The sequence below is a fragment of the Amblyomma mixtum genome, chromosome 10 (genome assembly GCF_055824585.1).
Source record: "Amblyomma mixtum isolate Tamu chromosome 10, ASM5582458v1, whole genome shotgun sequence".
Lineage (NCBI taxonomy): Eukaryota > Metazoa > Arthropoda > Arachnida > Ixodida > Ixodidae > Amblyomma > Amblyomma mixtum.
The window spans coordinates 132,869,865-132,891,082 of NC_143021.1; the positions used below are offsets into that span (position 1 = coordinate 132,869,865).

Consider the following 21,218-nt stretch of genomic DNA (forward strand, 5'->3'; position numbering starts at 1 on the left):
GACATAGGGTGATGCTTATGACGCACTTCAGTGCCAAGCGCATGGAAACAGTCTTGGTCCCCGATATGATTGCTGCACACACAACAGTGTGCGCTCGACTTTTTTGCCCATTCTCAGTGCCGTCGTGATAATCGCAGCTTCGGTGGTCAAAGCAATGCTTGCGGCAAGCTCTGTCACGAACGCCTACCTTTAGGCACTAATAAACCGCCTTGGGATAAGCATAAAAAGCGTGCTGCTGTTGCCGCCACAATATATATTCAAAATTTGCTACGAGCAACTCGTCAAGAAGAACAATTACAAAGCAAATAACTCGACCTCCGTCCCTTTAAACCTTAAGCATTCTTTACAGGACCATCACTTCCTGCATTAAGGAGAGCTGCGTGACCACAGCTGTAGCCTGAGGTTGACTCCACCGCCACTGGCTCTAGTGATGAAGCTCGCGCATACGTAGTACACGTCGTGAAAACGAGACCTGTCCCTGTTATGTGTCGCGCTGGTGAAGAAGGTAAGGCAACACACCTCGACAACTTTTATACAAGGCGAATAACTAGAGTAACTCCTAGACAGTGTTGCAAGGTACGGTCTGTGGACTCAGTGAAGCTTAGGAATTGGGTCTTTATTTAGAGAATTTGACACAAACGAAAAGAGGGCCCCAAGCCCTTGGAAGGTACAGACTGGCTGCCCGAGTAGCTGCTCTCTTCCGCTGCTGGAGGGACTCCCTGCGTTGACTTCCGCTCCCTCGAACGCCCTGTCTACGCGACCAAACTGCGCATTCTCGGAAGGAAGCGTCCTTGGGCGCTGACGGTCGCGTTTTCGAACGCTGAACGTGAGCCCCGCGTCCGCGACGAGGCCGGCTCCCTGCGGCTCCCACGGTAGGCCGGGACGTTCACGGTACAAAGAACTATTATGATACATTCCAGCGGCTAAAAAGACACGGACGAAGGTAGACGAGACAGGACGAACGCCGGACTTCAACTGAGGTTTATTTCACAAACAGCGATAATATACAAAAGGGGGCGCAAGGAAAAGTAATCCGTGACAAGATTAACCCATAATCAAAAAGTGCAGAAGGCTCCTTTGCCATGCCACTCATGTTTTCCACATCGGCGCACCTGCTATCTATCGCCTACCTGGCTGAATCCACCCGTTTGCCTTCAGGTAATCTATTTCTTTTTTGTTTAGCGCCACAGAAGGGCTGCTGACGCAGTTTTCTTTGTCATTGAAAATACTACCTTCTACCTTCGTCCGTGTCTTTTTAGCCGCTGGAATGTATCATAATAGTACTACCAACCAACTAGCCCAACTTTCTACGCTTAACGGTACAAAGAGTTTCCGGGCCCGCACCGTAACAGCAGCGTAACTGCAAGAAAACACGAAAAGTTATCAAGACAACGCACCAGGAACTAGTTCGCTTAACCCTGCTTTACACTGTGACGTTCTAGGCAGGAATACATCAATCATCGACATCAGGATTGATTAGCGAAACTCTGCGTATTCACTTGTGCTCCACTTGCGATAAGCACGTTCGTTTTTTAAAGAAGATTTACTGAGCCATATCAAACAAGGATAAGAGACGCTTGTGTAATTTTGTTAGGACAGCGCCCCCTGAGAATGGTTTTAAGCGTGTATTAAAATTATACCGTTTCCAAACGCCGTACACCTGGCAGAAGGCGTTTCGGCCGCAGTAGTTGAAAGCCCTCCTCGCATAGAAAGCTTCAAACCTCCGGGCCAGCAGGCTGAAACGAAAACAACCGTGGCAGTGAGCGACTCGCTTTTGGGAGCTGATCTACGCAGGTGTGCATATTTCGACACATCGACGAAACGCGGCTGAGAATCCTTGCATCGGCAGAGCAGCTGTGCTTCTCCATGGCATCTACGGCAGTGGCTGCACAGACACTCAGTCTTGATTCTATCCTTCGCACTATCCATCCATACTGCTACTAAGCCTGGACGAAGCGAATATGTAGTGGCTGCCACGGCCACAGCAACTGACACTTCGCGACATCCGCAGTGCCATCTCTCCTGCTGTGCAACAGGCTGAGGATGCCCAAGGCTGCCTCTGCCGCATAGCCTACCTGCGCTGCTGGCTGTTGCCGCTGCAGCGCCTGGAGGGATGGCGGATCTACTCCCTCATTGTTTCGCTGGACTGGGAGGAGTGTATCGAGTTGATAGCACTTATGACAGCTGCCCTTCGGCCTGGTGACCGACAACCAACGCTCGGATGCACAACGTACAGAAGAGCACTCAACACCTGCATGCTGACCGAACAGCAGGATCACCTGTCTCATGACCAGAGCGCCGTTTACATTCTCCTGCGGCCGGGGTGGCGTTTCTTGGCAGTCCAGTACACGGGATTCAACATTCAACAGCTTGTGCTAGCCACTCTGCGTGCAGTGCTGGGTTACGGTCCTCGACAGATCGACAGCGTAGATGCGAACATCGACGAGGTCTTCAACGTCATTGATGACCTGGAGCGCGACTGCGAGCGCTTGGCGTAACCGCAGCCCGAGCTGCGGTTAAAAGGGCCCAGACATTCTGCGACGGGTTCTCGTCGTGGAAATTATGCGGGTGCTCTGGCAGAAGCGGGCAGGTACACCTTGGCCTTTTAGACCCTATTCTGGGAATTCTTTACGAAGTGGAAAATATTCCAGACAAAGACTACTGAACATAATCGCAGTTCTTCGGAGCCGCGGGATGAAATTCCTAATCGTATAACATTGCGGTCTGTATTAGATGGTCTTTCTAATGTTATAAAGTTTCTACGAAGTGCGCATGTTTTGTATGGGCGGAAACCTGGAATTCACCTTTAATTGCTCATTCGCTGCTGGAACATGTGCTTTCGGCAGTTACCATAAAACAAATTCAATTTCCATCACTGAGTGGCCTAAGGCATTTTTTTTGGGCTCTGACAGTTTGCCTGTACCTGTAGAAAATTCAGAAATGGCATTACCGGTAAAAACTTTACAGCTCCCCGATTAGTACTCGTTGACCGCAAGCGCGAGATTTCGTCCCTTTCTCGATAAATCTTTTATCTTATTCAAAGCTTCAGAATGAACTCTTCGAACAAAGTCAATATCGGAATAGCACGTGCAAGCGAATTAAGCTAAAGTTGCTGCCACTGGAATTTATCGCCAAAATTTTTGCGGCAAGAATACCGCAAAAAAATGTTCTTAGACTTTTAAGGTTGTCATCCGTCGTCGCGAATCGCCGAGCTAAAGTCAGGACCTGGTGTTGTATATGGTGTCCCAGCTAACTTAAGCCCCGGTTTAAAAAGATGCCGCGACTCTGTAACACGACGAGATAAAATGCATGCTGATGGTTGGTGTATGGAACAAGCCTCACTACTTTTCTACACTGTTTATTTGCACAGTTAATGAAGAATAATTCAGCAACTTCGCAAGTAATGAAGGTCGGCGACAAATTCTTATCAGAAAGTTGCAGAACGGTCCGCAAAACATCGGACTGAGCAGTTTAGAACTTTCAGTCTAGTACAGACTAGCTTTTTTTTCTCTTGCTGCAGATGCCCGCTATATAGAAATAAATACCACTTGATATACCGCTTGCTCGCCGCGATTGCAGTGCTCTCAAACGTTCCGCCTACAACCGAACTGCTCATATGGCCGTATGTGCTGCCGCTGGAAAGATGCCATGGCTGCAACGCTGTAGCCGGCTGTGCGATATACCCCAGCGCAAGCGGTACATGCTGCGCCTGCGTATCGCTATCATGATGCGCCGCAAACAAATCATACCGCAGGTGAACATCGCACAGCCAGCTCCTGCGTCGCTGTTCTGCCGCCTTTTAAGCGGCACCGGACCGGGATAAATTATCAACTCGTTCCTACGCCGAACTTTTGAGAGCACTGCAGTAGCGGTGCGCAAGCGGTAATATCATGTGGTATTTCCTTGTATTTCGCGGGCATATGAGTGGGAGAAAAAAATTTAATTGGTAAAAGATGTTAATCTACAAATGAATGTTTTGCGGAGCTTTCTAAAACTTCATTGCTTGCTAGGTGGGAAAATTAATCGTGACCAAATATGCTATTCAGCACAATCCAAAGAATTGACTTTCTGTACAGAATAGCGACCGACATGCAATATTTGCGTCGTCTGAGAGTGCTGCGGCATACTTTCAAGCCCTGTTCAGTTAACTGCTCGAAAAGCCATTTGCAATATAATGAGCAGGAGAAGCAGCGAAACGTATGCCATGAGCTTTCACTTTCACACAGAAAAAAATCAGCAGATCACTTAGAATGTCTAAGCGATGAATATCGTGCAATGACACTACTTACGCTGAGTACATAAGCTGCTTACGTGCTAAAGGCATTTGACAGAAATGACTTTACGACAAAAGCCTTGGACCTAAATTCCTTTACTGAGAAGGCCTTTGACTTATAGGCGTTTACCACGAAGGAATTTTCCTTGAAGGGGTTTGCCCCGGTGAAGGTTCACCAGGAGTATACGCACCGCAGGTTTCCCACAACCCAGTGGGCAGGAGGGCGCCTGCCGGAAAGCATACTTCAGGCGCGTAGTACATACGTCCAATATGGGAAAATGCGCCTAGTGGTGCTACTGCAATAAAACTCTGAGCTTGCAACTGCCTTCCACCCCGAGAATCTTATCTACTCGTGATCTCTGTCTTACTAGGTTATTGACAATTAAAATTGTGAAATAATCATTTCAAGCAACCTGTGCAAGAAGCAGACGCATATGCCCGTTGTTCATTCAACTACTTTGAAATGTCTTATAAACAAACCCCTTTTCGGAGGCAGGCATCTGTTCTTCCCCATGCTTGCATCAAAGCAATGCAGAGATAAAATGCAAAAATGAAAGTGATGCAAATTGTTCAGGATGCTCTGCAATGAGGATAACTTTGTTTCTTTCTCCTTCCAACTGCAGCGGCTGCTGCGTTCACCTGCAATGAGTGCGGCTACAATTCCGCATCGCGACTAAAACGGGACTGGCACCGGTGGCGCGCACATCCCTATGTACAAGTACAGCAGCAGTGCTGGAATGCCGAGAGCGACTTCTCTTCGCCATGGACAGACAGTACGAGCTCCCTCTGCTCGAGCCGAGCATTAGAGCTCCGTGGGATTCATCAACAGCTTTTATTTTTACAGACATGATGACGATGTTTGTCAAATAAAGTTTTGTTTTTACCGAGCCTTTCTCTCCGTACGAAAGTAGGATTGTTGCTGAAACATGTGAGGGCAGAAAGGAGCAATACCTTCGCTCAGATCAGTTACGCTCGCCGCTAGCGCGTCATTCTAAAACACGTGCTACGGAGGGAAGGATAAAAAAATTCGAAGGGACACTTCATCCCTGCCTTACTGACCTAATGCCCTTATATTGAGGTAATGGTTTTACATGCGAAATTCGTAATTTTTAACTATATGTTTATATGTTTCTGGAAGTCCATAAAACTGCTTGAGCATTAGTGCAGCGGTTAAGGGATCCGCCATTGCCCTGCCATGGCAGGTGCTGCCACTTGCGGGTCTTGTGCGACCCAAGTTGCTCTTCCCGAGTAACCGCGCAAGCAACCGTTAATTTAGCTGCCACCTGTCCGGGTGGTTAGTTGGAGAACAATCCGGTGTGTAGGATGGGACCACCCTAAGGTCAAGTAACCTGGGGTGGTTCTTCGAGGGTAGAAGCACTGGAATCACGCCGATATCGTGAAAGATTAAAGTTTTTTTATTTAATGCACAACGAAAAAACACGAATAGACAAAAACCGATATATTCAACCCGAAAATGCGCGTACGACCCGATAATTCCACAACAGAAAGGTTAAGGATTTCACGTGCAAACCAACGTGTTCAAGAACTCTGTTCTCCCTAGGACGACACGTATCTGGAATGCACTGGATGCCCAAACTGTAGAATTCCCCACTCTTGATGCGTTCACAGACGCAGTCCTGAGTAAAAAACGAAATGTATTGTAACCTGCTCTTAGCCTGTTCTTGTGCCCTGTGTTCACCTCTTCCGCCCTCGACACATTTCCTTTGTTTCTTTTTTTTCTGGTCACAATGAAACTCTGTACAAAGAACCGTGCGAATTTTGTCGCTATTAACCATCTGTTATCATGTGGTGCGCTTTCTTGTCATGTGCATATATTCTGTACGGTCACGCCCACCCACTCCTGCCCAAGACATTGCATTAGGTTGGCAGTACCTGTAAAATAAATAAACAAATAAAATATGGTGCCGGAGCCAACCTGTTTAGCGATCACGACGCCGACACCGTATTCTCTGCGTAACGTGGCCTATAACGTTGCCTCGTTAGAAACGAGGCATTTTCAAGGCTAGAAACTTAGAGCAATGTTTTCACCAGCACAGCATAATATACGACAGGAATTGATCACCACTCTTTATTCTAGCACGTGTTCTGCGGGAGAAGTGATGCAGCGATTCGTTCTGTTTCAATACATTGAGAGCGCGCGGCAACGACGAAGACTGGCACCACCAAGGATGGCTATGAAATGGCGGCTTAATTTAGGGCGGGAGGTAATATAGCTTCGAATAGCAATTTGCGCCGACGCTAGCATCATCTTTCCTAGCATTTAGCAAGCTGACCTATCTGTAAACTGTGAGATAATTGGAACGCGAAGAAAGTTAAAAAATGCCCAGGCTTAGCTTGGTTAAGCCAAGAATGCGTTGCATATTGCGTGGTCTTTTTGCACGAGGTATTGCTTGGCGGCACTCGATTTTCTCAGCAGCTTTCCCTCCGTGACGTATGGATGGATGGATGGATGGAATGATAGGAGCGCCCCCTTTGAAACGGGGCGGTGCCAACCGCCACCATGCTCAGCCGTCCTTTTTTTTTTGCTTTCCTTTTTTTTCTTTTCTTTTTTGTTCACGTGGTTTAGTGAGGTCACGTCATCACGTGACGTGACGTCACCAAACCATGTGACGCCACGTCACGTGGTTTGGTGGCTGCCCGGCCGCGCCCAAGGGCTGAACTGAGTGATTGCAATATGCTACTCATAAAACAAATGCTAGCACCAAGGCGCTGCTAATAAGTGATAAATCTAAGCAGACATGTCGCACAAGTTGCGTTAGCGATGTGTGCTTACGAGTAACAGGATGAAAAAAGTGCGCTATTACTTCTTTAGAGACAAAATTCCTTTTTTTCTCTGGTGCATGTGAACGAAACTTTAAACAGTACGTATGTATTTTTGCAGTTGGGTAACCTATGCGAAGCAAGTTTTGAGAACTGTTTTTTTTATGCGAAATTCCATAAACATATCTGTACTCTCTTGCGCAATTTCGAACTCTTACCTGTCGAGACATGACATTCAGTAGGATAAACATGGTAAACTATGGATCCTTTAGATACTATCATAACGTTCTAGTTGGGGGCCAAGCACAACTAGATACTTCTGAAACTGCCTTTGAAAAAGTTATTTCACTCTGAATAACCAAGCAGAGAAAAAGGGCAGAGGAAACAGACAGGATTTTTTTGTTTCTTTCTAATAAGCCGCAGTTATTAGCGCCGGTCCCGTCTACTTCCTGTGTTCCTTGTCTCTGCACTGTTATTCCCAGTCAGTATGTACCAACTTACTCAACTCGCCAACTTGCTGAAGTTAATATTCGTGGTTCGCTGATTTCCTCCGCGTCATACACAAATACATAAACTGCTATTTCTTCCGATGGGACGAAGAGAAAAAATGCAGCGCAGTCAGCCTCGGAAAAATTCATAACCAGAGGGCAAGAAAGTACCAATTCATATTCCTTTGGTCGTTGTGTTATATTCCTCATAAAAGTGAAAGTGCTATGGCCAGCAGCAATCTAACTCTTGACTCCAAGGACATATAGATTGGTTTCCGCTGCATACAGTGGTGCTTGGATGGTCCGCTGTATACATCTGGAAGTGACGGGCGTCTAACTGTGAAGACTTTACATTAAAAACTTTAAATTAATATTATTTGCAAATAACATCCGAGCAATCGATTGCTACAGCTCCAATTCCAGATGACTAGGAGATGAGTCGAGTAGATCCGATTTTTAAAGCCGGTAACCGGTTCGATCCTTGTAACTACCGTCCGATTTCTTTAACATGTAAATACCAGCGCAAAACAGCAGGACACACGACGAAGAACGAGGACACACAAGCACTGACTTCCAACTGACGTTTAGTGGGTGAAAAATGAGCTAAATACTGGCTTGTGTGTCCTCGTTCTTCGTCGTGTGTCCTGCTGTTTTCCGCTGGTATTTATATGTTATAGATCACCAACTAGCCTGCACCCTTACCCTACCGATTTCTTTAACATACACTGCCTGCAAGCTACCAGAGCACATTACATATTCGCACGTGGCCTTTCATCTAGATTACAAGTGCTTCTTTTCCCCCTATCGGCATGGTTTCAGATCCGATTATTCATGCGAAACCCAACTTTTTCATTTCACTAGCGATGTCAGCCTAAATTAAGATTCGCCATTTCAGACTGACGTCATATACCTGTACTTCTCGAAAGGTTTTGATCGTGTACCCCATCAGCGCTTTCTAGCCAAACTTTCATGCTTTATATGCCTCGATCCTCTGGTTTTAGCATGGCTGCTTTGTTTCCTAACTGCTCGTTGTCAGTACACTATTAACAATAATGATCAGTCGCCTGCAACTGAGGTTTTGTCCGGTGTCCCACAGGGCTCGGTGCTTGGTCCACTCCTATTTTATTTTCATAAATGACCTTCCTGCAGGAGTGCGTTGTCGTCGAACGCGGTCTATGTAAGTTCCACCAATTACTGCTGTCACACTTGAAAACCTGTTGTTGATTACTCTTCTCTTTCTTGTTTTACTACCGTTTTATATATGTTTTGCCACTCTCTGTGATAGGTTTATGCACATTTTCTTTTTATATCCGGCCAGGATATGTATATGGCAATGATTGTGATCTGTTGTATTATTGCGATGTGCGCCCCCCCCCCCCCCCCAGTTCCCCTTTATGTAATGCCCTACCACCCATGGCCCTTTAAGGGTCAATAAGTGATGATGATGATGACGAAAGGAATCGTCCGGCACAAACACCTCCGTCGGCATGACTGAAAAAAATTATGTTTGATCGGGAGCGTTGTGATGTAATGTGATGTAAGAAAAGAAAGTCGCTAAGCGGAAACGAGCCACCGTCCAGAGGATCTGGATCCGGACGCGCTACGCCTACACCACTGGGGAGTGTTCGTGCAATGCGATAAATGGAGACCTTGCACGAGCACCTTATACCGAAAAGTAGGCGAATTGCGCTACAGGAACACTTAATTATTAGGGTCACTAATTAGAGGCCCCAGTTAATATGGACCATGATGTATTATCCTACAGTATGTGATGGTACCACGCGCGTCAATGTCCGTGAAAATGAACCATACGCACCCTTTAAAGCTATCACGTGATACTCTCCCCTCAGCGTAAGTTTGGTTCGATTTTTGGTGGTTTAAGTTCACAAAGAGACGCAGGCGGTGACGGACGCCGTAATGAAGAGCTCCCGAAAAAATCGACTACCTGGGGCTCTTTAACGTGCAACGACGTCGCACAGTACTCGGGCCTCTATAATTTCGCCTACATCTAACTTCTACCCCCCTGGCCGGGATTGAACCCGCATATTTTTGGTCAGCAGCCCAGTGCCATAACCACTGAGCCACCGCGGCGGCGCAGAAAATAGATGTCCCTCAAGTTTTTTGTATAAATCTCAATCTCAGCTTGTACGGCTCACGTTTCTTGCGGGACGGACACTAGAACTGGTTTAACGCACCTCAAGTGCCCGGCGAGGATGCTTCTGGCTTTAGTGGCTCCCTGTTGTGACGCCCTCTGGCGAGCCGCCGCGGTGGCTCTATGGTTATGGTGCTCGTCTGCTGACCCGAAAGACGCGGGTTCCAACACGGCCGCGGCGGTTGAATTTCTATGGAGGCAAAATTCTAGAGGCCCGTGTAATGTGCGATGTTAGTGCACGTTAAAGAACCCCAGGTGGTCGAAATGTCTGTAGTCCATCACTACGGCGTCTCCGATTGCCTGAGTCGCTTTGGGACGTTAAATCCCATAAACAAAACACAACCAAGCCGAGCTGAGCTGAGCGCGAGGAACAGCGTTAGGAGTAAGCAGCAGGCTCAATGATAGCCATGGTGAAGGCGTCAAGTGCCATCTGTTTCACTCAGCGGGCCTGACATTATTAGAGCAAAAGCCTTTATTAGCTCATGCTCGCGGTGTCCGTCCATGCTCACGGTGTCCGTCCGCGCGCTGCAATCGTGCCAACTGTGACCTCCCCTCCGCGCAGCGGCACAACCTCCTACGTAATTTCCTTTCCTCAAATTCATTTTCTTCATCCCTGCCCCTCTTTACTCTTTCACTCCCACTTCCTCCCTTCCTCCACAAACAGAGGACGGGTGACCACCGAGATATGCGAGCCAGTTACTCCGTAATTTCCTGTCCTCAAATACAATTTTCATTTTCATCACTACGGACCCTCTTTGTCTTTCTTCTTTCACACCCACATCCTCCCATCCTGTACAGTGCGGCTCGGGTGTCCACCGCGACGCTTTCTAGGCACCGGCTCATACGGCAGCATCAACAACAAAACAGCGCGATTCAGGCGTCCACTGACCCAGGGCCCAGGGAGCCAGTTTGGCACTTCCGTTCTTTAAAATGATCCGAGTGTAAAACGTCAACGCCAACGCCAATGAACAAAATGAACGCCGAACGGGCAGGGGCGACGGCTGCGCCGCGAAACAGGCGCCAAAGAGCTGCGCACTCAAACACTACAATAAAAAAAATTGGCGGGGGCTTAGCTTTCCTTAAGCCTAGTAGGTTGCGAAAGCAAAGTCGCCACCGGTCATCCACCGGAAAGTCATCAAGCGGGCTCTCGACCTCCCGGTCACCACGTCCAACCAGAGACTTCTGGCCTTGGGCGTGGTGAACACATTCCGGGAGCTTCGAGAAGCCCACTTAGTCAACCAATACACGCGTCTTGCACAGACCACGTCCGGTCGCCGCCTCTTGGACCGGCTACACATCAAACACGACTGCCACATTGAGGAAAGGGAGAGAGTGCCAGAACCCTGGAGACGCGCCCTCCGGGTCCGACCCCTTCCCCGCAACATGTCAGAGAAGACCATAGCGGTCGTCGCCAGGCGCGCGCGGAAGCGTTGGCGAGATACTATGGTAACCAAGAACATGTGTATTACGTAGACGTTGCCGGCCCACACCACGGGGGGTGGTACACGGCCGCAGTCGTACACAACACAAACACAGTTAACGGGCTCACTTTCAAAGCCTACAGCGCAACACACGCGGAGGAGATTGCCATTGCTCTGGCTCTCACGAATCCCAAGTCAAAACACATCATCACCGACTCTCGAGGGGCCTGTCGGAACTACGAGTTGGGCTGGGCTCCCCCGCTTGCCTGGCACATACTGGAATATAGCTGTCGATCTGAAGATCCAACTCCACGCAACCTGATTTGGGCCCCCGGTCACCAGGGACTCCAGGGAAACGAACAGGCCGATCAGGCCGCCCGCGCACTCTCTCACCGGGCTATCTCCCTGTCCTTGGAAGGGTACTCCCAATCAGACAATCTGGCCATTACATTCAAACAAATCACCGATTACTACAAGGAGGAGCACCGGCGCTACCCGGCCCCTTGTAAGGGTCTGGATCGCGCTGACGAGCGCCTCCTCATCAAAATTCTAACACTGTACTGTGCCCGGCGGTGCTTAAACATTTCAATACATCCTTTGATGGCACGTGCCAGTTCTGTGGGGAGGTGTCTGACACCTTCCACATGGTTTGGGCGTGTCAATCTAACCCATCTATCCCCCCCAACCCCAACCCCACCAGAGAGGACTGGCAGGCGGCCCTGCTCGGCTGTCAAGATCTAAAGAGCCAAAAGGCCTTGGTTCAACGGACGCGGGCGGCGTTGCTTGCCAATGGGGCCCCGGAATAGGGGCTCCACCTAGTGCTGTGAGGGGAAAGGGCCAATAGGGTCCTACCCCAATCACCTTTCTGTAAAAAAAATTAATTGCCCATAAATGTTTTTCACCACCAACTGAAGGAACGCAGTGCGCCGCGTCTACAGGTCACGCGTGGCTACAGGCCGCGCTGCGCGACGATTCAAGGCGTGTTCGGTAATTTTATTAAGGCGTAAGCCTTTAATGCCTTACTGTCGTTAGCAGACGCTGTCGGCAGCCGTGTCGACAGTCGCGTCGGCAGATTTGTCCGCCTTTTGGCGTCACTGCGCCGAGGGTCGGAATCGAACCAGAGCCCTTGGCATTTGAAGCGGAGACGCTAACACTAAGCCACGAAGGCTCAAGGTTCGAGCATGAATAAAGGCACATCTAGTGAATGCATGGGTTTCATAAATAAAATAAAAGGAATAAAGTGAAGGAAAGGAAAAATAAAAATAAGAAAGCAAACAAAAATATTTATTTATTTTTATTTTATTTACAAGATACTGCAGCCCGAGGGCCAAGCAGAGTAAAAATAAACAGAGTAAAACTAATATGTGAAAATAAACACAACAAAATGAGAAAAATAACAAAAATTAAAAGAAAAACATAATATGAAAAATAAACAATAAATAAAACAAACAGTGCGCCAGGAAACGCTTTCGCCTTGCAGCACTTTAGAGAAGCAAAGTGCCCCCTGAATTTTTTATATTTTAAGGCGAAAGCCTTTAATGCCTCATACTGTCGTTAGCAGCCGTGTCGACAGCCGTGTCGGCAGATGTGTCCGCGTTTTAAGGCGAAAGCCTTTAATGGCTCATGCTGTCGTGACCAAGACGTGTTAGCAAATTTGTCAGCGCTTCAGATTGGTCGAAATGGTCGTGACGTCACTGCGCGCGAATTTCGACCGGAGTCCATCGAAATATGTGAGACAGCCACTGCGCAGTTTTCTTTCCTCAAATACAATTTTCGACTGCTGTCCACCGAGATACGATGGTTGTTCAATAAAGATTTCCCCTGACCCACTTCCTTTGGACGGAGAGCAATGAAACTTTGCAGATTTATTAGTCCTTCTCAACATAGGTGCCACCCAGGGACACACACTTCTCCCATTTTTTTATGCATCTGTAAACACCTTGCTTGTAGAAGTGAACAGGTAGCTCCAAAAGCCATGTTGTGACTTCGGAAATCAGAGTCTCATCATCTGGAAAATGCTTACCCTTCAAATATGACTTCATTGTTGGAAAGAGGAGGCAGTCCGATGGTGCGAGGTCGGGTGAATAAGGGAGATCCGGTAGAATTTCAAAGCCGCAGCAGCATGCTTCCATCTGGGCAACATGAGAGTTGTGAACTGAGGCATTGTCTTTCAGAAGGCGGACACCTTTGGTGAGCATGCCACGTTTCTTGCTCTTGATGGCCTCCCGCAATTTCCGCCGCAGTGAAGCATAGTATGCCCCAGTAATCGTGGCACCCTTTGCTAGGAAATCCATAAAGACTACTCCGTGCTGGTCCCAAAAGACTTTGAGCATGACCTTGCCCGCCGAGGGCTGGGCGCGTGCTTTCTTTGGAGGCGGTGAGTCCAAGTGCTTCGATTGCACCGACTGGACATTAATCTCCGGATCATAGTAATGAACTCAGCCTTCATACTGTGCAATCAGTCTGTTGAAAAAGTCCTCCTGGTTTCCGTGGCACATGGTCAAAAGAGCCTGGGAGCGTTCGACTCGTTCCTGCTTTCGGAAAGGTGTGAGCAGCCGGGGAACCCAGCGAGCGGATACCTTACGCATGTGAAGATGGTTCTGAATGATTTTTTCCCTCGACCCCACACTAATATTGATATTTTGGGCTAGGTCTCGAACGGTTGCGCGGCAATTTTCTAAAATGGCGGCCTCTACTTTCTGGATAGTGTGTTCATCGATAATGGAGTGAGGTCGTCCTGCAATCGGAGTCGTTTCCACCAATGTCCGACCACATTTGAATTAACGATGCCAGTTCTTTGCTACACCATATGATGGGGAATCCTCCCCATAAACCTGTTTTGTCTCATCGAAAGTCTCCCTTGGAGTGCGGCCTTTCAAGCACAGGAACTTGACTGCTTTGTATTCCACTGCATCCATTATCACACCTCACACCACTTCAGCACCTGTGAAAGGAAGACCGTTATTAGTTAAGAGTTGCACATTAGCACGCGACCTATAGGGACTTAAGTCATTACACATGCGCAGTTTCAGCATCCTGCAATAAGTAGAAGTGAGTCAGGGGAAATCTTTATTGAACGCCCCTCGTATGTGAGACGGTTACTGCGTAATTTCCTTTTTTTAAATACAATTTTCATTTTCTTCATTACGGCCCCTCTTTCTTTCTTCTTTCAGTCCGCCTTCCTCGCTTCCTGTACGGTACGGTTCGGGTGTCCACCGAGATCACAGATAATTTCCTTTCCGCAAAAAGCGTTATGTTCAAAGGGCAAGGCATCGCGCGGAACGAGTGGTGGCATTCCTCCCTTCCTGTACGGTGCGGTTCGGGTGTCCACCGAGATGACAGAGAATTACTGCGGCATTTCCTTTCCTCAAAAAGCGTTGCGCTCAAAGGGCAAGGCATCGCGTTCCTCCCTTCCTGTATGGTGCGGTTCGGCTGTCCACCGAGATGACAGAAATACTGCTGAATTTCCTGTTCTCAAAAATCGTGGCGTGCAAAAAGCAAGGCATCGCGCCCAACGGGTGGTGGCGTTCCATGGACCGCCTGGCAGCGCGACAACACGCTGTCGCGTTCCACTCCTAAAAGCGAAGCTTAAGCGTCATTAATTAGCACTTAATTAGTATATAGTCATTAATCAGTAATTAGTCAATAATTAGTAATTTCTATTACTTCGTCATCAATTTTGTGTGACGGCATCCAGTGGTGACGTCACCAGTGTCACGTAGGCAAAGTAGTGCGGAAAACGCTTTCTCCTCTACGCACTTTAGACAAAGTGTGCCTGATGTTTTGTTTTTGATATTGTTGCGACTGAGAGAAAGAAAACATAATCTACAGCTTGTATGACGTCCCAGCGGGAGTAGCGCCACAGGCGCGCGGCGCGGCAAACACACACTGTAACTGCAGCCGTGCTCTCTGAAGTGGTGGTGGTGGAAAACACTTATGTACAGGTATAATATAGGAGGTTATGCATGAGCTGACCCAGAGGGGGCCAGCCCTTACAAATACTAGGTGGAGGTCCCTAGTTCGGGACCCCAGTGGCATCGGCCGCCGCCCAGGCTCGCGCGACCAAGGCCCGTTGGGCCTGCAGGTCAGAGCAGCCGAGCAGGGTCGCCTCCCAGTCCTCCCGGGTTGGGTTGGTGTGACGGGGGATTGCAGGGTTGGAGGGGCAGGCCCACACCATGTGGTAGATGTCCGAAGACATCTCCGCACAAAGCGGACAGCTGCCCGAGAAAGAACGGTCGAAGTGTTTCAGAGCTGCCGGGCACAGCAAAGTATTAGTATACAGGCGGAGCAGAAGCCGCTCCTCCGCCTTTGAGAGACCTTTACACGGGCGGGGATAAAGACCATGGTCAGATTGATAGAGTGAACCGATGTCTTTGAAGGTATAAGCTAGAATAAATTCGAGTTCCTGATCGTCAGGTTCGGAGGGGAATGTCCGGTAGAGAGCGCGCGGGCGGCGGCGTCAGCTGCCTCATCTCCCTCAAGGCCCATGTGAGCGGGAGCCCATATGAGCGGGAGCCCAAACGATACGCCGGTGCGCGGGGTCCCCGGTGTAAACGCTGTTTCGAAGACTGCGGTAGGCTAGATACGGTACCCAGCCCTGCTCGACGTTCAGACATGCCCCTCGCGAGTCGGAAATAATTGTTTTTGAATTGGAATCAGATGCAGCCAACGCAATGGCCACCTCATCCGCGTGTGTTATGTCACGGGCTCGGAAAGTAAGGCCGTTCACTGCTTTGGATTGCTGGACGACTGCGGCTGTGTACCATGCCCCATGGTGGAGGCCTGAAGCATCCACGTAGAATACGCCGGGTTTCGATCCATAGTGGCGGGCCAGGGCTTCCGCCCGCGCCAGGCGCCGGCCATTATGGTCCTCACGGTTCATGTTCGCGGGAAGAGGGCGCACGTGGAGACGCATCTCCACTGGGATGGAATACGTACGCGCTCTTCCATGAGAGTGGTGTGTTGGATGTGTAGTCGGGCAAGGAGGCGGCGACCCGACGATGTCTTCGAGAGACGTGTGTATTGGTTAGTCAAGTGGGCTTCCCGGAGCTCCCGAAATGTGTTCACCATGCCTAGCCCCAGGAGGCGCTTGTTGGAGGTGGTCACAGGGAGGCCTAGAGCCCGCTTAATAATTTTGCGGAGGATGACTTCGAGTGAATCCCCGTCTTGCTTCCGCAGGTGGAGGTATGGAGTCGAATATAGAATTCGACTGGTAACAAATGCATGCGCCAGCCGCAAGGCGTCCTTACATCGTAACCCCCCGCGCATGTTAGAAACCCGGCGGACCAAGCGGCCCACCTGGTCCCTCACCTGACGGAGTTTGGCCAATGTTGTTTCTGACCGTCTGTCTTGATGTATAAAGAGCCCCAGTACCCGGACTTCGATATTTTCAGCGATTGAACCTGTCTCGAGAGACAATGAAATTTTGGCTGTGCACTTTGAGGAGGGGCGTATGTGCACAAATTCAGACTTGGGTGGAGCATTGGAGGCCGCAGCGGCGAGCATAACGGTCCACTATGGTCGCCGCTTCCTGCAGGTTAGCCTCAATGTCTGCAAGGGAACCCTGCGTGGCCCACACGGTGATGTCATCAGCGTACAGCGCATGCTGCACACCGGCGACAGCGCCCAGCTGGGCCGGTAGGCGCATCATAGCCAAATTGAATAAGAGGGGAGAGAGCACCGCGCCCTGGGGTGTACCCCTGGTTCCTAAATGAAAAGGGCCATGTTCTTTATCCTGGATCCGAATGTAAGATTGTCTGTCGGTTAAAAATTGCCGAATGTATTGAAAGGCATTTCTGCCGCAGTTAGTTTGAAAGAGGTGGGTGAGAATGATCTCGTGGGTAACGTTGTCGAATGCACCCTTCAAATCCAAGGCGAGTACGACCTTGTCATTGTGAGGGCATTCCACTGGGTCGAGGACAGCCCGATTGAGTTGTAGCAGGACATCTTTTGCAGATCTGTGTGGGCGAAACCCGAACATGGTATCTGCGAAAAGGTGTTTGGATTCCATGAACTCGGACAACCTGCCACGTACCATCGTCTCCATGAGTTTGCCCACACAGGAAGTCAGAGAGATGGGGCGGAGGTTGTCTGTGTTGATAGCCTTGCCAGCTTTAGGAATGAAGGTGACCAGGGCGGTCTTCCACTCGATGGGTAGTGACACTTCCCCAAGCCAGACTGAGCTAATGTAATTCAATAAAGACAGGTATGCTGGGTCGGGGAGGTTGGCTAACAATTTGACTGTAATTTTGTCCCGACCCGGAGCGGTGCCGCGTTTCATTCTTGCCAGGGCAGCCTTCAGGTCGTGGAGCTGGAACGGTTGATCCAGCTCAACGTTCTCAGAAGCTGCATAAGAGTACGCCGGCCCGCGGGAGTCCTGGGTGGTGCACAAGTACTGGCCCCAGAGCTTGTGCGCCAATTGATTTGTGTTGCCCTGAAAGCTGTGTATTGCTCTTTGAAGGTGTTTTTGGTTTTCGTGCGTGTTAGCGTTGGGTCAATTAGGGCGCGTAAGAGTCGCCACGTGTTCCGGCTGGACATTTACCGCGCGGCCGTATTGCATCGGACCACCCAGTTTGAGTCGGCGAGTTGGGCCGCATACTCAGCCGCTCGTTGAGTGAGCTCGACGATGCGAGCTTTAAGTTTCCGGTTGTGCTTTTGCCGGCGCCACCGACGGACGAGGCAATGCCAGGCCTCCCAGAGATGGAGCATGTGGTTGTCCACATCCGAGACCGCCTCTGAGAGCTGAATTTGAGTTTCGGAGGAGCGAAGGCCAGAGACCAACTGTTGTGACCAAGACTGGTAGCCCTGCTCATGTATGGGTGTGACATTGTTATAATTCTGCCTGAACTTGGTCCAATCTGGGAGTCGGGTTTGTGTTGTTGGTCGCGCCAAAGGATGGCTCCTAATCGTAGTATTCAGGAGGCAGTGGTCGCTGCCGAGGGTTTCCTCGGTGTTGACCCAGTCTGCATATTGAATGTTGCGGGTGAAGGTCAAGTCCGGACATGTATCCCTAGTCACGGAGTTGCCTATACGAGTTGGGTGGACTGGGTCAGTGTGAAGAGTGAGGCCCAGCGTTGACGCAAGCTCCGCCAACTTGCGCCCCCGCTTCTCCTCACGGCAGTAACCCCATTCCGAGCGGGAGCGTTGAAATCGCCCACAATCAGGAGGGGGTCCCGACCTGCAACTCTCAGTGCGCGGCTAAAGAGGTCCGCAAATGATACATTCGGCAATTTCGGATTGCAGTATACATTGAGTATGTGTAGCGGTGGGTCCTGTTTGCGGAGTGGGAGGAGGGTCACCATTACATAGGAGTATTCAAGTTGCATGTCTAAGTCGACCTGGTTGGCTGTATAATTTCTATGGACTAATAGACAAGACGAGTGGTCCTGCTGGAACGTCGCATGACTTGTTAGTACGGCTCCTTTCCCTGGCTCTTGGAGGGCAACTACGGCAGGAAAATGCTGAAAGGTTGAAAGGAAAAGTCGGAGGTCGGCCCGCTTAGAACGGGACCGGAGCCCCCGACAGTTCCATTGAGTAATCGTAATGGGGGAAGCCGATTTGGAAAGAGGGGAGCGCCTACACCGGTGGTGTCCCGCCATGCTCAGATTTAGAGGTGAGAGGTGGAAGTGAGGCTGCCCCCGAGCCAGATACCAGGGGCTGAAGCTCAGCAACTGGAAGGGGGCAGCTGTCTACGTCACCGTCAAGGTCATTTACTCGGCGGGACAATCTGGAGGGCCGACCAGATACGTCCTTAAGAGGACCTGTTCTGCGAGAAAGGCGGGTGTTAGTCGCGACGTGTTGAGCGATCATAGAGGGGATGGCCTCCATGACTCTAGCGATGAGGCGTTGCATCGTACTTTCCAACGGGGTGTCAAATTTGGCATTAAGACGGGCTTCGAGTTCGGCAAGGGAAGGTTCCATAGTCGGCGTCGCCGCCGTCTCGCTCTCCATAGCGTCCGTATCGGAGGGACTAGGGGGAGGGGGAGTTGTTTTAGCCGCTAAGGCTTCAATTTTTGCAAGTAGCATCTCGTTGTGTGCCCGGAGAGAAGCTACAAGGTTGTGGAGCTCAGCGTCAGCCGCCGAGCGAGAGGGAGGGGAGAGGGGGCGGGAAGAGGAGGCAACCCTGCCTGAACCGCTCACCTGTTTGCCATTTTTGACGGCGTTGGCCCAGGAACCGGCCGCCATTGTTGTCTTGGGAGCGGGCTTGCTTCTCCTGGCCGCCGTGTGGCGGCGGTGGCTGCACTGGACAGCTCTTGACGTCCTTCCCGCTAGTAGGCGTCTGTCGTTTTGGAGTACAGCTGCTTGGGTGACGTGGCTGCCTGCCCGTCCCGCTGGATTTCCCGTCCTTAGGGGCGGCTGGCTTGGTATGCCGATATTTAGCACTGCAGTCCCGCGAGTTCGTCGCATGGCCACCACCACAAACCGCACATTTTGGCATACACTGGTGAGGGGCCCGCACGCCCTCTTGTATGGGTGCCTGCTGTCCACACAGGCCACACTTGTCTTGTGTTGGATTGGGACAAGAGTCCGCCCGATGGCCGACAGTTCCACACAAACTGCAGGCCGGAATAGTGCGCAAATATTGGTGCACTGTGACAATCTCAGAGTTGTAGTGTACGTATCGAGGCCTCACCGTGCCGGCAAAAGTGAGCCGAGCCTTGTTTGAGGTGCCGAATATGCGGATATCGAATAAAGCGCCGCTCCTCCACTGCACGCAAGGTTGGAGAGACTCAGACGTCTCTTGATTGGCCACCGTAATGACCCCATTGCAAACGTCCGCTTCGTGTTCTTTGAGATGGCCGGCGAGAGGCACATCTCCTCTGGTCGATTTCATAGAAAAAGTCGCCTAGCAGACGGTCTGCGACGTGAGCGTTCCGGGTGCTGGCGAGGATCAAATTTTGTTCCTTTCTTAAAAGGAGGCTCAACTCGGCTGCCTGAGGCGCCCCGAGGAAAGCGCCGAACGCGGCACCGAGCTCGCCGTGTTGAAAGGCGTCCCGGATGGCCAACGATTTCAGGGGCTTGATCACGATGACAAAGACGTCCTTTTGAAACTTTGGTAAAGGCTTCGGCCTCCACTTGGTCACTGGGTTGCGGCCCTTACGGCCGGAGTCATTCGCCGCTTGCGAGGCGGGAGCTTGGCGGGTAGCATTTTCGGCGGTTGCCGAGGCGTCCGCCGCTATTTTGGCCTCTCGTCTGGAGCGACGCTCAAGTAGACGGAGGAGAGATTCATTACGGATCGGGTCCGCGGGTGCCGATTTGGGTTTCACAGTGACGGGAACGGTCGACCAAGACATGGCGTCCGGGTCATAACCGCGTTGAACGGGCGTTTCCGTCATCTTGCAGAAAGCAGGAGCTCCCTCGCAGCCGAACGCCGGCGCAGCCGTTAGACTTAGCGTCCGCGCCGGAGGCGGGAAGGAAAACCCGCTTTAAAATTTGAAAAACTGGGCCCACCTGAATGACATTGGCGTCCACGGATGCCGATCAGCTTGCCGAATCCAAAGTGAGCAAAATTGATGAGGTCCGACGACTTGAGTCGTGGCTCCTGTCAAAAAATGACGGAGCCGAAGCGCCACACGTCTGACAGACGCGATACGCTGCCGCGTCGTCAAGAGGTGCCGTAGTGGCGGTCGCCGGAATAATTTCTCTTTCAGTCAATGCGAAATTGAACCGTTCCATGCGTTGCATTCGAATTTGCACATAAAGCCATCGTCCCGTCTCTGATCGCCCAGCTAGCAATTCCGCTGTCGTTGCGTCGTCCAATCTGTCAGCCTATACCCTATAACTACTTATAGACCAGAATCCAGAGCCGCTCCTCGGCGCAGCCATTTTCCGCCGACTGGTGCGCCGCGGTGCGGGCGTTTTTTTGGGGACTGCGGGGCTGCGGCAGATCCGCGGCCGCGCCTGCATAGAGCCGCGCTTCGGGCGCTAAAAAAACACTGCCGAGCATACGTCCGCAGCGTAGTTGTGTTGCAGGAAGTATTTACGTTATCAAAGAGATAACATTGATGCGTTATAATGGCATTTCGTTTGATATTCACGTTAGTTGTGCCAGCGCTTAGACCGCGCTCGTGCTTATATCGCTACCGTCTTGGTGCTCCGCCGCA

General features: G+C 50.4%; 1 long non-coding RNA gene across 1 annotated transcript in view; it reads right to left on the bottom strand.

The window, feature by feature from the left end:
- Window positions 1-20,863, bottom strand: part of LOC149326988 (uncharacterized) — a 58,169-nt gene extending 37,306 nt beyond the window's left edge. Inside the window, exon 1 of the long non-coding RNA XR_016286082.1 lies at window positions 19,255-20,863. This is a non-coding gene — a long non-coding RNA (uncharacterized LOC149326988). The remainder of the gene's footprint in view (window positions 1-19,254) is intronic.
- Window positions 20,864-21,218: the final 355 nt, after the last annotated feature.